This window comes from Phalacrocorax aristotelis, chromosome 14, assembly GCF_949628215.1.
Source record: "Phalacrocorax aristotelis chromosome 14, bGulAri2.1, whole genome shotgun sequence".
In the NCBI taxonomy this organism is placed as follows: Eukaryota; Metazoa; Chordata; class Aves; order Suliformes; family Phalacrocoracidae; genus Phalacrocorax; species Phalacrocorax aristotelis.
In genome coordinates, this window is record NC_134289.1 from 8,655,866 (window position 1) to 8,670,582 (window position 14,717).

Consider the following 14,717-nt stretch of genomic DNA (forward strand, 5'->3'; position numbering starts at 1 on the left):
CAGCAAAGGACACTGCTTGCAAGCACAGATTCAGGAACCTAAATTTAGGTACTCAAATATAGGTTACCAGACATTCATTTTCAGCTGCTGCTGAAGTCAGGAATGACTGTGGTTCAAGTTTTATTTACTAAAATGACGAAAGAGGACGAATCAGAAAAATATCCCTGTCTGTTGTTGCACACAGGGGAAGAAGTAGTTAATTGCCAGGGGTCTCTCCTTGACAATTTGTTCCTTTGTGCTGATGTGCTATTTATGCTGCTAAGTAGTATTTTTAATATAATGAGTCAGTGATTAAAAGCATAATCCATATTGTCATAAGCTCATAGACTTCGTTACCTCTTTTGTCCTGCGTTTTACTAATAGTTCATGCCACAAATGGCCTTCTCTATAGTGTTTTTCATTTTATTTTTCTTCTAACCCCCTCACTCTGCAACGAAACCCATCTTTACTTACAGAATCCAGAAGTCTGCTCCCCTCCCTAGCACACCGCTGTGCACTGTCATGGCTGTCCTACATGGATTCCTTGCAGCGTCCTTCAGTAAGCATCTAAACTGGGATCAGTTCTTTTAAAAAAAAGTCTCAAATGAAGGACTGAACTATCACAGGTGGTCAATTAAGCCACCTTTGTGGCAGGATCTAGTATACTAGAGCACTGCTGATAGTTATTTAATCTGTCCTGAAAAATCTCCCCAAAGCCTATGCAGGTTATTACAATAGTTAGCTATCCTTGGCCTGCTAAAATCTGAGGGAAATCTCTATCCTAGAAATGTTTGCTTTTAATCCTAAGTAGACACTGATAATAATCACTTTTCTTATTCTGATATAGCCTTCACTGTTTTTTTAATTATATGTAATATTACCTTTTTATAAACTCCTGCCAATTCTTGTTTTCAAAGCAGATCCTTTGCTTTCCCTCCGATTTTCTCCAAATCGTACGAACTGTGAAGACTGGCACTGGGAACTGGTATGATTTCACAGGTGAAACTAAGTTGCACAAGATAAGTATTTCTTTTGTTCAGAAACAGCAAGCCTGAATACACTTACCAGTTCTCTTTATTCTGGGATACAGCATCACACTCCAGTGCCTGTCTAATCTGGGGTACACAGTGGCATTTAAACCCCCTTCCTCACTACTGTGCACCTGACCTTTCTTCTTCAAGCAGCCTGTGGTGATCTACCCATTACTGAGTTGTTACTAATTTTGCATCGTTTCTCCAATTTGTTTCAAGTGTAAATTGTGTTCTGTCAACTTGATGTCAGTTGCAAGTTTTATAAATACATACTATCCCATCAATTAACAGTCAATGAAAACACTGCCCAGCGTAGGACAGTGCCTCAGAATATCTAACAGAAGGGAAGATGCTATATTTCAATCCTTTTAAGGATGGGAAGTCACCAGACCTCCTTAAGTTGCACGAAAACTTCCTGCAAGCAGAAAACAAAACAAACACCGCACCCAAACAGTCAAGTTTGGTGGTTTTCTCCCCTCTCAGAAAGGATACGATCATTCTGAAAGTTTGGATTTCTTTCAGCTGACTAAACGTATATCTATAAGCAAGTCAACTGATGTTTGTAATTCTCTACACAACAGCACTCACAGGAAGAAAAACTAAAAAGTGAGCTTAACTTCTCCCGGCACTCCACTACAATAGAAACAGGAGATGAGAAATATACACAGGAATGTATATTGCACATGTATGGCTTAGCATTTTTACTGCTAAAAATCTTGGTGGGAACTGTTTGGCATCGCAATATTTTGAGCAACTTCCACAAAACAGCCTGCATCTTCTTGAAGCCCAATATTGTCTCAGCTTACTTTCTTGGATATTATTCTCCTCCAGTGTTGCGAAACCAAGCAGTTTACATTATTGACATTGCACTGGACACCAGTCTAATAAGCTGGATGACAGTTGCACTCAAGTTTAATCCTTTTTATTGCCTTCTTGTTTTACTTGCACACATTCTAATTCTGTTTTGTGATTTTTAGCAGAAAGTGCCAATATCCTCAACTCCCATGGACTAGAAATTAATGTTTTGCATTCCCAGTATTTTAAATCGTACACATGTTTCGAAGCGAGGCAAGACATCTGTTAAATGTTTAACAAATTGAAATTGCAGTCATCTAAATTGCGTCTTTATGGAAGTAGCACAAAGACATTAGAGATGAGAGTAGTGACATGTTAGATATTTAATCACTGGTCTAGGACAACAATTAACATCTGCATCAATACGGTGGTGTTTACCAGCTTTTCTGTGGGATATTCATCAAGTAGAAACTTTAGAATTGTGTCTGATCTCATCTCCAAGATTAGGAGATGTATTGGAAGTCCGTGCCAGACACCTACAAACGCTGGGCTGTAATCCTCCTGTCCACGTCCTGGTATATACATTCTCACCCAGTCCTTCCCCCACATCTTCCTCCTTCCACCTCCCATCTGTTTTCCCATTATCTCTATACCATCTTCATTTACTCTTTATTACTGTGCTCTTTCAAAAGCGTGGTTTCTTTAGACTTGACTCCCACTCTAACCTCATGTTTCCTGACATTCACTTGCTGAATCACATCTACCTCTTCCCAACTGCCTTCAGTCTCTTCATCAGTCTCATTTCCTCTCCATGCCTCTCACTTCCCCCATTCCACTTCATTCCCAACTTTGTCCTTTTCCACAGCATTCCTCCCATTAACAAGAGATGATTTGCCTTTCCCTTTCACAGGAGTTAATACAGTGAGTACATGTTGCCAGCAGTCCTCGGTGACTATAGCCTTGGTTGATCAACATTGCCAGATGGTATCAGTCTCACTAGGTAAACTACACCGATTCAGCATCTTCAATTGCTGCCACACAGCCAAAACTACAGGCTACCAGAGTTCTTGACTAGCATTTACCATAAAATAACAATTATTTTGTAACTGCTAGAAGTCTGGAAAAAAAAAAGTCACTATTTATGCCCTGGATTTTGTTTTCTTTAGATCTGACTTGCTTTACAGGAAACGTTAGTCTTGCCAAATAATCAAGGAATAAAATGACTAGCACAGTTTACACAGAGTTAAGTTTGTACAGATGAAAAGCTTAAAATTCTGAAAACCATATTACAGTTATTTTTCAGATATTCCCTCCTACTGCTATTCCAGAAAAGTTATATGATTCCAATTATAGTTTCCAGAGGAAGTAATTAAAGAGACTTTCTATCAATGATGGTTTTGTATGTTTTCACTTGGTCTTTGGCACACATTCAGTCTATATTTAGAATGCACAGTATAAAGAATGATTGAAACCAAAGCATTTCAGAAAAAAAAAATCAGAATTTCATTTATAATAAGAAGAGTTGTGCAGGGACAGGATGATACTCACTTACATTGTAATTCTAGACAGTTTACAGGAGTTTCACAGATTTGAAGAGAGCAATGCAGTAGCCAGCCCTACCTGCAAGTGCTACAATCAGCAGGAAAGCCAGGAGCATCAGGTGAGGGATTGGCTTTCTTAAAGGAAGATTGGTCTTTGGATGGCAGTTACAAAAACACAGTATTTAGAAACTGGAAGGAATATAAAAATTTTTTTTCAGCTACAGAATATCACACACTAGGGATTATTCCTTCAGAGTATAGAAGTGTAGTGCTCTCCCCACTAATACTGATGGGCATACAATTTTTCCTTTTTGGTTTTTAAAAAACTGACAAGATCCTTAAGTGGATTTCTGCTAAGCATGCTAGTTTCTCCGTGCTTTTGAAAGATTTTTTTGGGTCCTGCCCTCCTCCACTCAAGCCATCTTTGTCCCAAATCAAAACAAAAACTTCAATCACATTTACTAACCTAACACATCATTACCATTCACTGACCAATGCTTAATGCATACCTGATGTGTTCAAATTAGCATCTTCAACTAGGCTGCCGTAAGTTTTTCATATTAGTGTTGTCAAACGTTAGCATACAATAATGCATTTAGATTGGCATAAAGAACCTATCAACATCCCTTGAAACCTTCCGAACTGTTAAGATTTAAACACATGGAAGCAGGAGGAAGTTATATTTAAGGGAAGATAAAGCATAACAATTCCCCTTCCTCAGCGCTCTTCCAACCAAACCCAGGAAAAAGTACATGCTGAAAAACCAAACGACAAAACCATGCTATGGGCTTCAACTGACATTTGACACCAAGAGTTTATCTTCTCTTACGAAAAATTGTAGAGAGTATGAATAATGCCTTCTCATAAGGAAAAAAAAACCCACCCTATTAATGAGCGGTAATAGTTAACAAGCAGACACCATATAAAATTACAAGCCAATGACTGCAGCCTCCCCAAGAGCTGCATTCTAAAGCCTGACAGGGGTCAGAATAACAGATTGATAGGAATTACCTGATCAGCAGTCTCTATTCTGATGATTGTCACTGATGATGCAGGCTATTAATGCATTTTTGCAGTAATGTTTCTTTTGAAAATGGCTGTTTGATTTAGATCAGAGCAAGATCAAGTCAGATAAACAGATTTTAAGCATTTTAGAGGACAATAGTTACGACCCAGAATAATTAGAGAAAGGCACAGAATAATTGAGCAAGTAGTTCTGTATCTTATAAAAATCGTCCAAAATGAAGGTATTCTGCATTTCAGACTATGTAACTGTTCAGTTTTTTTCACTAAGTCGCATGATTTTAAGAAAGAGACATAAGATGCCCAATTGATCGAGTTAACCCATTTTTACCTATGGAGAAATGCAAAATAGCATTAGTTTTGCTGTAGACAGATAAAGCACAAAAATAAGTTTAACACCATCTTAAGGAACAGAAAAAACTTGCAATTTCCCAGATCATGTACCACATCGGACGGAAGTTTTACTTTATTAAGCAACTGCAGATATAAGACTATCTTCCCCCCTTCAGATCTTGTTAGCACTTCCATGAAACATTACAGAGCAGCCTTTATCTCCTGACACAACTACCTTCAATATGCAGAAACACGCTGTTGTGAAATTCATGTGCTTCTAAGATATGAGCATAATTTTTAACGAAATCCACTTATATACACAGTTATCAGCTGTACAATTGCATAACAGGATAAATCTTTTTTCTTTCAAAGAAAAGCTGCAAAGGAATTCTGCTCCACACAGGGAGCAGACACAGAATGCCCAAACCAATGGGTCTGTCGTCATGGGCACCAACAAGGAAAAATAACACCTAAATGCCAAGATATTTAAGAAAACCTTTTCTGAACTGGTAAAAAGTCAGGCCTACAACTTCATACCTCGGAAACAAAAACTAAATAGCTTTAAGAAAAATTCTGCTGACAAAAGAGCACAGGCTTCAATAAACCAGTGGCCCTGAATGCCCTCTCCGTCAGTGGGTTTGACACCAGGGCATGCCAGGCCGGAGGGCTGAGCTGCCTAGCAGGTAGCTATGGAAGCAGAGGGGAAGACCTTAAGCATGCAGTAAGGCAGGAGAGATAAGACCACAGTTACACTGTTTAGCAGCTGTGAAAACAGCTCTGTTTCCCCCGATTTAATTTCTAGCAAAAGGAGTTAGTAGTCTTCCCTTCCAGAGCAACTTGGAAAATGCACAACTGAGTGCAGCTTTATCATTTCTGGCAACATACAGAATAAAGTTGTCCTAGGGGTATGGCAATCAAAAACTACGGTGCCTACTACTATTACATGAAGTAGTCTCCAACTGATGTACTAGGATCCCGCTTCCACTTGCAGATGGGAAAAACATGGGATAACTTCAAAAGCTCATCTTACAGCACCGTTTTGGTGACCTACATGTAACCAAGCGGAGAGCTCCTCTCCTGAGGGAGCAGGTGTCTGCAGCACAGAGCCACCAAATCATCACCTGTACCCACCTTACCTGACCCGTTATTGTCAGGGGACTGTTTCCCATGCCCTGTAAAGGTGGTGATCCACATGAACAAGGGAAGGCACCCAACAGCACTGCAGGAGCTTAAAACCATCCTTGCATCAGCAGTGGGGACAGAGCTGCTGGCAGAGCTCCAGCGGGTAGAGTATGGTATTCTTCTTCTAAACAGCAGCATGATGCTGGGCAATTGGAACCTGTTTTTCCATTCACCTGCACTGAAATCAACGCTCACACAACAGAAATTGAAACTTGATCATGGACCAATACAAAAGTCACCTTTGTTTTTAAGCACCTAAGCACTTCAGAGGCTTTACATCCCTAGTTAAAGATGATAGAACAGGCCATGGTTGTTCAGAAGCGGCCATCACTCCATGCATTTTCAGTTCCTATCAAGAGTTATGGTACAGCCTTGCAGGAGATTTGGCACAACTTTCAAAAGCATCTTAGCGCATTAGAAGCTAAAGTTTGTCAGAAAGCTCCATATGCAGGTGTCCCAGGGCCTGATTAATCCCTCCCCCATGCTCGTTTTTTTTTAGCTGAAGCTTAAGGCTCTAAGCCAATTGAGCAGCTATTCATAGCACTGTATTTAAGGTAGGAATATCAGTTTATTATATCCCACGTTCACCCTCTTCTGCTCTGCTTTGGGTTGGGTTTTTTTTTTTTTTTTTTGAGAACAGCAGAAGCTACAATTATTGTAACTAGAAACAGCACACACAGATTAAAGTAGGTCAAGAACAAAAGTGACCAAAACTATGAAAAATTACTGTTACAGTACTTGTTTCATTAACAAGTCTGAAGTATTTGGTGGTCCTGTGACACCATGTGACCTTCTCAGGTGGGGCTGGCTTAGCATTTAAGGCTGACATGCGAAATAAAACTCCACACATTATTGCATATACAGAAACATGAACTATGAACTCCTTTTACAGTAATTTACAGTAAAGAGTATTTTTATTAAGCTTAAAGACTGATAAATTAGCTACACAGATATGTACTGGCAAGCACACAAGCAACTCCAGCACATTAAGCTCTGTTTCCTATTATTCACCACATGATTTTTATGCAGTTTCAGAGGTTATATATGGTTACGTACGAAGAGATTGTAATTTTAGAATTGAATGAAATTATAGGAGGACTTTTATAATTTCTGCACATGAAGACTTTTAACACAATTTACGTGGGCATATTCCTTAAAAAAGTAGCAGGATTCACTTTTTTATTAGAAGAATTAAGATCAAATCAAGTGTAATTAAGAAATTTAGCCTTTGTAAAAGTATGTTTTCAATGCAGCTTAAAACATCTCTGCAATATACATCCTTTAATTTCTTTTTTGGGAAAAAAGAACACCAACAAAACCACCATGCACTGATGTGGTAGCTCAAGTTTATATACAGATGTAGATTCCCCTTCCTTCTGCCCTATGATTTAAGTTTCAATTTGCTAAGTGGAGTGTATATAATAAATACTAATTGATTTGAAACATTTCTATATTCAGGTTGCAGCCATAAACTGTCTAAATCTATATAAAGAAGTCTGAGAATATTCTTAACCATATTCACAGAAGAGAGTTGTTTTTTTTCCTCCATTATACATATAAATATATGCACACCTTCACATATACCTTTAGCTTTCCAGATTATACTGATCTTTTCCATGAAGCATTCAGTAATTCAAATACAAAAAAGCTGATATTATACTCCCTCACTACATTGTACAAACAGCCAAGAGGTTCATACACAACCAGGCTGATTGACTTGAGTTTAACAGAATATCAAAACAGGTTAGATATTTTTATCTGGTCATTTTTTTGAAACACCAGTTTTATATATATAGATGAATTTTAAAAAAAAAAATAAATCAAGCAATTCCTTCTTACCATTCACTTCCAGGAACACCTCTAGAAGTGGTCTTACAATATTGTACAGAACGTAACCATCACAGAAAGCAACGCTGAGAGACAGAGTTCATTATAAGAGAACTCTCGCTGTTTAAATCTCACCCTGTATTGGAGTATGGATTGTGAGGAGATTGTGCGGTTTGTTTGCTCTTTTGGTGGTTGGGTTTTGGTTTCTTGGGGTAGTTTTTTTTAAATCCAAAAAAGCCAAACAACAAGAAACTACCTCCACACCCACAATCGAAGTGAGAAAGTAAAGATCTCTGAACTCAACAGGGGTAATTAATAGATGCTGTGTTGCCAACAACTGCAGTTTTTCCACAATAAAGCTAGTTCCAAATTACTTTAACAAAATTAAGAACAAGATTAAAAGCATGCATAATATATATACATTGTGAAAAAGGAAAAAAGAAACTAATCTCTCTTCAGCCGAGAATAATCAAGTCATTTAAGAAAAACACAGAATTAAAAAGCTGAGTTATGGCTGCAACTATATCCAGGAGGGATAACCTGTACCTGGAAAGCCTGAGAAAAGGAAAACACTGAAGAGTGCAAAAATAAAGCAATCCTAACATTCACTGTCTATATGCACATACACACACGTATACAGCACAGCATTATATATTTAAACTGCAAGGTCTTCAGCCTTGTAGATGCCAAACTGCTGGAGACAGAGTCTACGGTTTTCAACTTAAAGTGTTATGTAAGACAAAGTAGTAAATAGCCTAAACTATTACGTATTTTTTAGTTACTTTTACACTTGTTTGACTCCGCCAATTTCTTTGGGAAAATTTCAGCCTATATAACTGCACTTTGCAAACATGCCAGCCTCTGAAGTACAGCAAGCCACCTGATATTTAGAAAAATACTAAGTATGTAACTTAAAGCTTAGTAGCGTACGCTGAAATCCTTTTAGTATTCCAGCAATAATTGAAAGCAGAGAAATCTATTGATTTCTCTAAACTTGCATTTATTACAAAATAGCATCAATGCAATGAGACAGAACCTCCTGAAGGGAGGGTCCAAGACCACTTTGTGCCACACAGACACTTTTCACTGTACCCAAATTTTCTCAACTATTGCCCCATTAGGTTCATCACTTCGCTTGGGGGTGTTTTGGTTTCGTGTGCTTTCTGGGGTTCTGCTTTTTGGTTGGGTATTTTTTTTTGGGGGGGGGGGGGGGGGGGGGGGGGGGGGGGGGGGGGCGGGGTGGGGAGAGGAAGAATCCAGAGACCTCCAGGCACACTACAAAACATTATGATTGTGTTTAAAGCTCACAACTCCTACACAATGCTGCATAGGGTTATTAACTCCTCCATTTCATAATAAAACACAATGAACATGACCATTAACAATGGTTTCAACATGACCATCAACAACGTGTTACTGGCATCCATTAATGTATTAGAACAAACAATTTGAGGTGTTACCCATAGTTTTTTTTTGCCATGCGTTTCACTATAATTTCTGCTTGGGAAAGGCAGTGCCTTTGTGCAAGTGTGAAATTCAGCTCAATTCCAATACTGAAAGCAATATTGCTTAACAGCCAGGGGTGCATTTATGTTTTAAGAAATGATGTAATCTCTCCATGGAACGTGTGTAAATTATGAAGTGTCTGCACATGGGACACTGAAAACTGGCAAGGACAATGCTGAACCACTCTTACGTTAACCACTTCTCCACAGATTACATTTGACCATAAGAGATTTCACATCAAAAAGCAGCTTTCACTCTTTTTAAAGATTTTGTTGACAAACTAAATTGAGAAAGTTAAGTATTTCTAAAACAAAATCACATTGGAGATCGATCCAGAAAAACCTATGCCAAAGAGGTAAATAGCCCAGCATTGTATTGGCACACATTCACAAGGCTGTACAGCCTGACACCACATCATCTCTTTTCTCCCTCTCAAAAGGTAAACTGCAGCTTTTATTACAATATTGGGAAACAAATGAAAGTTGACTTAAAGGTCTGACGCAGACAGACAGACTACATTTTAGCTTACTCTTCATATCTAAGGCAGTAGCTTGCATGCAAGTTTGGCCCCAAGTTCACCATGTAGTGACAGGCCTGTTTTAACAAAAAGTGTCTAGCTTTTATCATAATGCCTTCTGGAACACGCAAAGCTCTTCCCTTGTGTCTAAACAACGTTGAAATAAATGGGAGTAATATTTGCTAATTTGAAGTCTCAGTACAGTTATTTGCCTTACAGTATTACAGTTGCTAACTTTATTTGCATATTTTCTCAGCAGCTTAAGATGCAAAGGAAGAAATAGTGGACTCTGCTTACAGGAAAGCCTGCAAAAGGCAAAGTTTAAGGAAAAAAAAAAAAATGTGAAACTAAATTGTCAGGCAACAAATGCCAGCAGTGCTCACTGCTAGTTATTGCTGCCTTCCTTCTAATGTCTTCAGTGCCACTATGTTCCCTCCCCTCCTGCCATTCTCCTTAGATATGAATTTGACATGTTATGTACTTGACTTGCCTTTGATATGCTAATGAAAAACAACATGTAGTAAGTGTTTTGATAATAAAAATTAGTTAAAATTTTAAGAGTTACTGAAGCTTGATTTTTGAAAGAGAAGATGAAAGAATAAGTGAAAAGAAAAATCAGGTGAGAAAAATACACAAACAGAACATGGACCACATTTTTTTTCTTAATCAACTTAAAATGCATCAGTAATAAGAGGGGGGAAACAGGAAAACACAAACAAAAACCAAAGAAAAACCAAACAAACCCCAAAACCAGAAACAGCAAATGGAAGAACAGGTGAAATGAAATAAGATCAGCTCAAGAAAGAAAGAAGAGAAATGAGTGGGTAACTTCAACAGATCACACAGATAAAGACGAGCTGGAGATTGTAACCTGGAGAGAGCGGAAGAGGAGTGAAAATATGGGAAGAACAGGAAGAAAGAAAAAAGAGCAACTGAAGTTCATTAAAAGCAGCCCTTTTAAAAAGTGAATGGTGAAAGAGACCCCAGAGTTATCCCGCTCCGTAAACTCAATTTACTTTGCATTTCCCCTTACCACATTTTTTTAACCTCCCAAAAGTTTTGCTGCTCCAACTGTCCGAACGAATTCCTGCCTAGAGCCACTAAGTTTCCAGGAGCTGAAGTTATTCTTATGCAGGTTGTTACCCAAATGCTATTTCAAGGCTGTCTATGTTCTGAGCACAAGCATATCCCCACAACTCGTTTATGGCTGTTGAAATACAAAGGCACACACCTGTAGAGAGGGGGCAGGAATTAAAAAAAGGAAATAAAGAGTAAGGAATATGGGCAAGCTCTAAACTCACATATACCCAGTTCCTAAAGAGCACCTTAAATTGCCATCAACAAGCACTGCTGCTGAACCACACGGTGTTCACCTGCTCAGTGCATTAAGCATTACAGATTCAATATGGTGAAGAACCATATTGAACAGAACCATATGGTGAAGCAGATGGAGGATACAATTTGGGTTAAACCAGCTAGCAAATGCACAAAAATCCCCGGCCCCCTCCAATAGTAAAAATGATCCATTGTTAGTTTTAAGCCAGCGGGGTCCCTTATGTGACAACTCAAGCACCAGCGACAGCACAGCAGAAAGGGCTGGACAACAAAAGCAGGAGAGCAGGACAGGTCAGTATTTTGGGAAGGGAGAAGGGGGAAAAAAAATACTAGCTTACACCTGCTTTTAAAGTGTTTGTGGAATTATAGTATCTGACCATTTAGGATTTGGCAGTCTATTCTGAACTTTTATACCGCTGAATAAATCTTTAGAAGACAATTAATTGCATTCCTAAGAAACAGTAACCATAACAGAGTGGAAAAGTATGTTGAGAGCAAAAAGGAAATGGATAGAAAAGTTACCATCTCTCAGTTTGATCTTTAATTCATTGGGCCACAGAAGATCTGAAACGTCCAGAACACGAGGTTTTGGTATGCCTGAACTCCTCAGCACCCACGCAAAGCTTGGGTGTGACTTGGCAGTGATAGGTTAGTGGCTGGACTCAATGATCTTAAGGGTCTGAAGGGCCTTTTCCAACCCTAACAATTCTGTGATTCTATGAAAGCAGAGCAGACCGTGCCAGTGCTGATTGTTTCATTACTGCTGGACAAGAATCAGTCATTAGAGAAGTGATTTAAATTGTTTCCCTTCCCTGTCTGAAGCCTTAATGTTATGGTATCTCTTTGTCAACCTGAACAAATGACTTGCGTAAAGACACTACTGGAAGATTTATATCTGTTTGTGTGTTTTCCAAATAAGCACGTCAAAATTTTTAACCCTCATCACTACAGCAAGTCTGCAGCATTTGGTGCTCATTAAAGCCAGGAAATTCCTGTTTCAGTCTTCACGAAACTGTTGAGAGTTGACAATTGATTTTTGAATTCTAAGTCTTTGGCAAGAGCTATTTTAGCAATTTCATCGTAAACAAGAAACTTTACTCAGCAAATTGTTTAAATTCTGCATGATACTAAATCCAGGTGTTTGCATTTTGCAACTAAACAAGTTTTCAGAAAACATTTATCAAGTTTGAGTTAATGAATCACCATTATGATACTCAACATACAGTATTTTTCAATCACCAATTTGAAAGCTGTAATCAGCATAGCACGGAACACACCAATTTAGGAACTTGCAGGTCATCTACTCTTAGCACTTCAGCTTCACCACAGTAATTTTTTTCCATAAGATCAGAAAAATATTCAGGGTCTCATAAGATGAAGTTCAGTAACTTCATCTTAAAACCTTGCTAAACCTTAATGCACACTTTGCATATTTCAATACTTGTGTTTTAATTAGACAGAAAATATGCACTCTGTCCTTATTGATTTAGTATTAACACCCTCAAATTAAAAACTCACAAGAGCAGTGAGGAGAACACTACATTAAGCCCTAAAGGTCTCACGATAGACTGACAGCCAGAGATGTCTTCCTAGTGATCGTTCTACAGGCTACAACATACATCCACAGAATGTGATGCTGCGGAAACTGCAGACATTATACTGGAACATCACGTGAAAAATTTGGTATCACTTGGTTACGACAGTGTACAGCGTATGGCTGGGGTTAGAGGCTCTCCATCGAGGACTGATTCTCCCTCACTGAATGATTACATAGCAGGCACTCAGCTCCCAGCTAAGGAAACGGGGAGAGCGCATGTTTTGAGTTCAAGTCCCCAGAGAGCCGGCCAGTTATTTGTTGCAGACTCTCCTCTCAATCACAAAATGTCATTAAGTGAAGCTAGAGTATGTTAAACACTTAGAATATTTTCCCTATATAAACAGCTGCTGTAGCTGCAAATGGAAAGTTACAGAATTGCAAACAATTGATACCAAGTATAAACAGAATATATAAACTATACTCTATTTCACAAGAAATAGGAACCTCTAGGTTAAGGGGTTCTTCGTACACATTGTAATTTACTATTTTAGGTGTATATATACAAACAACTTCCAGAGGAAAGCTAGCCAGAGAGTAAAAGTCAACTCTAGAGCCACCCTGCAGTCCACAGACATCTGAAACAGGTTTTGGGGTTTTTTGGGGGTTTTTGTGGTTTTTTTTTTTTTTTTTTAAATTTGAACAGTGTAGCATACTGCTAAAATGACTCCTTTGCAACCCATCACTATCTAAAGTTTCTTTTGGCATAAGGACTTTCCAGGATAATCATTCCCACTGCAGATGCACTCAGTATGCTCAGCTGTATTGTGCGTTCTCTCCCCTCAATTTTTAGTTTTACTATCAGCCTATAACTTTATTTCCCCCGGTATTTGAATTCATTCCATATACTGATAGAGCTTCACCACAAATTAACGTTATCTTCTCTCTGAGATCACTAATAGAGAGGTTAAATTAATCTACAAGTAAAGCTGCACCTCTAAGTGCTAATCCAGAATCCCAGCCAGCCACCTCTTACCCCTCTTTTCACACCCTTTCATCCAAGCTTTTCATCTTCAGAACCAGGCTTATTTAACTTTGAGAGAAAACAAGAGCAGGTAGCGCTTCATTTTTTCTTTTCTCTCCTCCAAAGAAAAACAAACTGTCCTGCCAGTTTCTTGAGGAGCTTTAGCTGTGTATCAGTTCATTGCACCTCAGGCAGAAAGTACGCAGAACCCAGGGAGAGCACAGGTTTGCAGAGGCCTTGTCACTCTTGCATTACTATAAACACTAGTTCCACTTATGAATATATACATACACGTGACAACTGCATTTTTTCCAGTCTGAATTCCTTTCCCATTTTTTCCCTCTCTAGTGAGATTCTTTTTCCATGCAAGTAGGGGAAAAAAATTAAACCAACTTGTACTTCCATACCATGCGGGAAAGTACCTCAGAGACTGGATCTCGCTTTACACCATAGAAGTGTCACCAATCCTGCATCTTGCTAAAAAGATGCTTTTTCTTCCCATGAGACCTTCTTCATTTACAAACGTTAGCCCACATCTCCACTTATACATCCTAAATATAGTGTACAGGGAAATTATCTGAACTCCACATTTCTTGATTTTTAATATGTATCAGCCTGAACAGAAATACATGCAATGTTAAAAATCACTCTCAATTTCATTTCTCCTGCAGAAGAGGAATTAAGTATTGTTTGCATTTAGTCACAGCTACGATCCTTTAAGAACAGAAGCAGAAGGCTTATTTCAAAAAAGAGGTGTTCCAGATCATATACTTGGTTCACATTAATAGGGTGTACTTCCAAAAGCAGCATAATTTAAAAAACACATAACCTAAGTGGAGCTGTTTCTTAGGAATGGCCAGCGTTTCTTACAGAAACCAAAAAAGCATGCAGGCTGTCTCCGTCAGAACAAATTGTCCCCCTAACTGGGCTTGACCAACATACATCTTTGTGCTCCATAAAAAAAAAACAAAAAACGCCACAGAACACCCACTAATCTACAGTGTTACTAGAAAGACCAACTGGCTTTTGCTGCTGTAAAACCAAGAAACTGCTCAGATTGGATGTAGAACTATACAGAAGCACACCCGCT

At 38.6% G+C, this 14,717-nt stretch overlaps 1 protein-coding gene across 1 annotated transcript in view; it reads right to left on the minus strand.

Annotated features, from left to right (window-relative positions):
• BICC1 (BicC family RNA binding protein 1) overlaps positions 1–14,717 on the minus strand; it is a 116,601-nt gene that overhangs the window by 43,142 nt on the left and 58,742 nt on the right. The gene's annotated exons all lie outside the window — the stretch shown is intronic.